Below are 6,000 nucleotides of genomic sequence, written 5' to 3' on the forward strand. Positions count from 1 at the left end.
ATATATGGGGGCCTATGCTAGTATTTAAGGACCCATCCCTTCAAGTTTGAGAATTTTTTATTCACTACTGGAAGAATACATTAATTATTTCAGCCTGGTTGTGTTTGTAGACAGTTGAAAAGAATATTTTTAACAAACAAAAAAAATTAAATGATAGCATTGTAGTTGCAGGTTGGACCCCTCAGTCTCCTGGCAGCCAATATTTTCAGACCCCCGTCTGCCACTGTATATATACATATATTTAACTCAATTTCGATTTCACTTGCCTCAGCAGGACTTCGCAAGTGGAGTTTAGAGTCCAATGAAGGAAGGTACGCATAAATGGACTGGCTGAGGCCTTAGATTTAAGTCTCACTTGGCTTGCTGGATCTTCTCACGCACAGCATTTGGCAGAGTTTCTACAGCTGGATACCCTTCCCAGTGCCAACCACTCAGAGCGTGTAGTGGGTGCTTTTACGTGCCATCGGCACGAAGGCCAGTCAGGCGGTACTGGCAACGGCCAGGCTCAAAATGGTGTATTTTATGTGTCACCCGCACAAGAGCCAGTCTAGGGGCACTGGCAATGATCTCGCTTGAAAGTCCTTACACAGGCCGCGAGCACAAGTGCCAGAAAGGCGACACTGGGCACAGGTGCCATCACGATTTCGATTTCGCTTGCCCCAATAAGTCTTCGCAAGCTATATAATTTAGAGAAAAAAACCACAATTATTGAATTCATCCATGAAACTCCACAGTCACATATAGAAAAATTTAATAAGTAAATACACAAAAAAGACCTATAATATATATTTATATATTATATATTGTGAAATTTAATTTAATTTTAATTTTGATAAATTAAATTGAATTTTCCGCTGTAAATTTGGATTTTTATCCCTAATATTATTATCATAATTATATATATATATATATATATATATATATATATATATATATAAATGACACAGGAAATGTGTCAAGGCCGACAGGAAGCGGTGCTGCTTCCTAGGGCTAAATAGCAGTAGTATTATTCCCTTCATGGGACTATCACATTAAGTTGATAGCATACAACTACTATATATATATATATATATATATATATATATATATATATATATAGAGAGAGAGAGAGAGAGAGAGAGAGAGAGAGAGAGAGAGAACCGTGATGTCGTAGGAGAGAAATATATTCGCATGGATGATGGTACGCTTGCACTAAACGAGGCTGTAAAGAAAGAGGTTTGGAGATGCCACTACGAAAGATTGCTCAATAAAGAGAATGAATGGGAGAAAGAGAGTCTGCCGAATGTCGACCCAACAGAGGGACCAGCTATCCGAGTTGACAGTACCATGGTAGATAAAGCAATTAAGAGTATGAAAACAGGGAAAGCCCCTGGCCCATCAGGAATCACTGCAGAGATGCTCAAAATATCTGGCAGTGTCGGCTATAGCCTAGTCACCCATATCGTTAACCAGGTGATACACGAAGGAGTCATACCCAATGACTGGTGTAGCAGCACCATAGTCAACTACTACAAAGGTAAAGGTGACGCTTTAGAGACAAATAATTACAGAGGTATCAAGCTGTTAGATCAGGTAATGAAAATCACGGAGAGGGTCATAGCCCAACTAATTAGGGAGCGAGTCAGTTTAGATGAGATGCAGTTTGGGTTCATGCCAGGGAAAAGCACCACTGATGCTATATTTCTGGTTAGACAGCTGCATGAGAAATACCTAGCCAAGGATAAACCTCTGTACCTGGCTTTCGTTGACATGGAGAAAGCCTTTGACAGGTTCCCCCGATCCCTTATCTGGTGGTCAATGAGGAAACTCGGGATAGAAGAATGGTTAGTGAGAGCTGTGCGAGCCATGTACAGAGATGCTGTCAGTAAGGTGCAGGTTGGCAATGAGTACAGTGATGAATTCTGGGTAGAGGTAGGGGTCCACCAAGTTTCTGTCCTCAGCTCCCTCCTATTTATCATAGTCCTCCAGGCGATAATAGAGGAATTCAAGACAGGATGCACCTGGGAGCTCCTCTATGCTGATGACCTTGCACTAATCGCTGAATCACTATCAGAACTAGAGGGGAAGTTTCAGGTGTGGAAGCAGGGACTAGAATCGAAGGGCCTTAGAGTAAACCTAGCTAAAACCAAAGTCCTAATAAGTAGGAAGGTAGATAAAACACAAACCCCTTCAGGTAGATGGCCCTACCCGATCTGTAGAAAAGGTGTCGGTAGAAACTCTATAAGATGTACCCAGTGCAAGCTATGGACACATAAGAGGTGCAGCAATATCAAAGGCAGGTTAACTAGGAAGTTAGTTTTTGTATGTGGCAGATGTTCAGGTGCAATAAACACTGTAAATATGCAGAAAACAACTTCTGTCTCATTCCAGGGAGAAAAACTAGAAGTAGTTTATAGCTTCCGCTATCTGGGTGACCAAGTTAGTAGTGGGGTGGGTGCGCTGAAAGTGTAGCTGCTAGAATAAGAATAGCTTGGGCAAAGTTTAGAGAGCTCTTACCTCTGCTGGCAACAAAGGGCCTCTCACTCAGAGTAAAAGGCAGACTGTATGATGCATGTGTATGAACAGCCATGCTACATGGCAGTGAAACATGGGCCGTGACTGCTGAGGACATGCGTAAGCTCGCAAGGAATGAAGCCAGTATGTGCCGATGGATGAGTAATGTCAATGTGCATACTTGACAGAGTGTAAGTATCTTGAGAAAAAAGTTGAACATCAAAAGCATCAGTTGTGGTGTGCAAGAGAGACGATTGCGCTGGTATGGACATGTGGCGAGAATGGATGAGGATAGCTGCGTGAAAAAGTGCCACACCCTAGTGGTTGAGGGAACCCGTGGAAGAGGCAGGCCTAAGAAGACCTGGGACGAGGCGGTAAAGCACGACCTCCAAACATTAGGCCTCACTGAGGCAATGACTTGTGACTGTGACCTTTGGAAATATGCTGTGCGTGTGAAGACCTGGCAAGCCAAGTGAGACCAAAATCCAAGGCGTCTGCCAGGGATGTAGCCAGCTCACTTACGCGTAACATTCCTTCATTGGACACTAAACTTGCGAAGACATGGTGAGGCAAGTGAAATTGAAATCGAACTAAATTTGTAGGAACACTAAACTTCTGATGAAAGAGAGGAAGAGTTGGCGACATATAGTTTAGAGAACAATTGGAAGTTCCTGCAGGAAAATTTGCTGAGGACTACAGATAAAATCTGTAGTTGGTGCAGAGTCCCAGCTAGACCAAGGGTGACATGGTGGTGGAACAAGGTGATAGACACTGTTGGGGCAAGCGAAAGCGAAATTGTGATGGCACCTGTACCAGTGGAGCACTAAGAGCACCGTCCGAACGCGATCGTTGCCAGAGCAGCTGTCTGGCTTCCATGCCAGTGGCATGTAAATAGCACCAGCGTGATCATTACCAACGTCGCCTTCCTGGCATGTGAAAAGATATTCGAGCGCGATTGTTGCCAGTGCCGATGGACTGGCTCCTGTGCAGGTGACACGTAAGATACATCATTTCGAGCGTGGCCATTGCCAGTAAGACATTCGAGCGAGATCGTTGCCAGTGCCGATGGAGTGGCTCTTGTGCAGGTGACACGTAAAATACACCATTTCGAGCGTGGCCATTGCCAGTAAGACGTTCGAGCGAGATCGTTGCCAGTGCCAATGGACTGGCTCCTGTGCAGGTGACACGTAAAATACACCATTTCGAGCGTGGCCGTTGCCAGTACCGCCTGACTGGCCCTTGTGCTGGTGGCACGTAAAAGCACCCACTACACTCTCGGAGTGATTGGCGTTAGGAAGGGCATCTAGCTGTAGAAACTCTGCCAAATCAGATTGGAGCCTGGTGTCACCTCCTGGTCCACCAGTCGTCAGTCAAATCGTCCAACTGATGCTAGCATAGTAAGCGGACGTTAAACGACGATGATGATATATATGTGTGTGTGTGTGTGTGTGTGTGTGTATGTATGTGTGTGTGTGTGTTTGTGTATCAACATCACTTGATAACCAATGCTGGTATTTACATCCCTATAATTTAGTGGTTTGGTGAAAGAGACCAATAGAAGTACTAAGCTTACAAAGAATAAGTCCTGAGGTCGATTTGCTTGCCTAAAGATGGTGCTCCAGCATGGCTGCAGTCAAATGACTGAAACAAGTAAAAGAATAAAAGAATAAATATGCAAAAAGATTAACAGCAAACCTGGCATACTAGTGCACTCAGATAAAACAAGGAATGGATACCAAATGGATTATAAGGATTTGAACAACCTAATTAGAAAGATTTTAAAGGACTATCAGATTACAATGGAGAATACATTCCTTGATATTAATAGGACAACCAAATGAATTATGAACTTGGTATAGATGACAGAACTGAACTGCAAAAACCTAGCACTTCGCAGATTACATTAAAGGACCACAAGCTCAACTTTGAAACCAAACCCTAAGTCAGACTTAGGAAGATTAAGTAAAATGATTATTGGTAAGCACATACTAATCCTTAGGAACAGAATTAAGCTAGATTTATGGTCTAATTCTTTTGAAGCAATACACTGGTTTAGGAACATTAGGGATAAAGAGAACACTAAATTTATACAGATAGGCATCTCTCATTATTATGCCTCCATAAATCCTGTCCTGATAAACAAGGCACTTATATTTGTTAGGTTGAGTAGGGAAGAAATAGATATTATAATTGAGGCTGGGAAAATGATAATAGAGTGTGATGGAAAGCTATGGACTCAAAAGGATAGACCAAATAACTTCAATATAACTGTGGGTTTGAGTGACTTAGCCCAGGTTATGGATCTAGAAAGCATCCATATCTTAAACTGCATAGGGACTGAGTTTCTGGAAATGGGGGTGGATTATATAGGGATGATGCACATAACTGTAACAATAGATTATTAGAGAAGCATAGGTAACAGATAACTAAATTTTTTTAAATGATTAGGACTGAATGCTACATTTGATTCCTCTTACGCACAACTTTTCTCTCAATACATTTGCACGTTGTCATACATGAACACTTGTCGTACATGAACACATCCAACGGAGCATACTGCCTTCATTTCTCTCCGGTCTATGCATGTCTTCTGCATTCAAAGCCCATGTCTCACTACCATGGAGTATAGCCATTCACACACAAGTATCATACAGTCTACCTTTCACTCTGAGAGAGAAAGAATCCTTTTGTTGCCAACAGAGGCAACTTCCTCCACTCTATTCTTATTCCAGAAACAATACTTTCAGAGCATCCTCCACTGTTGCTAATTTGGTAACTAGGTAACAGAAAGTATCTACAACCTCAAGAGAGTCTCCTGAGCATTTGAGAGAATTTAAGTCCTGTGTGCTCTTAGTGCTTATTGTTCCTGCACATCTGCCACATACAAAGACAACTTTATCTGTGACTTACCTGTGATTCCCCTGAACTTCTTATGTGTCCATAACTCACACAGGGTGCATTGAATGGAATTTCTTCCAACTCCTTTCCTACATATTGAGCAGGGCCATTTACCTCACAGAAAGAGAGTTTTATCTTTTTTATTACTAACCACAACTTTGGTCTTTGCTAGGTTAACTTTAAGACCCTTTGATTCCAGATTTTGTTTCCATACCTGGAATTTGTTCTCCAATTCTGCTAAATATTCTGCAATAAGAGCAAGGCCATCAGCATATAGTAGTTCCCATGGGCATCAAGTTTTGAATTCCTCTGTTATGGCCCGGAGGACTATAATGAATAGGAGTGAACTGAGAACTGAGCCTTGGTGAACCTCTATTTGTACACTAAACACATTACTGTATTCATGGCCAATTCTCACCTCACAGCACCACTGTATATGGCTTGTACAGCTCTAATAAGCCACTCCTCTACTCAACTTCCTTAGAGACCACCATATAACAGAGTAGGGAACTCTGTTGGAAGCTTTCTCCAGGTTGACGAAGGCTAAGTACAATGGCTTACTTTTGGCCAAGTACTTTTCCTGAAGCTGTCTCACTAGGAAGATGGCAT

Source organism: Octopus bimaculoides, chromosome 20, assembly GCF_046866305.1.
Source record: "Octopus bimaculoides isolate indiv1 chromosome 20, ASM4686630v1, whole genome shotgun sequence".
Taxonomy (NCBI): Eukaryota; Metazoa; Mollusca; class Cephalopoda; order Octopoda; family Octopodidae; genus Octopus; species Octopus bimaculoides.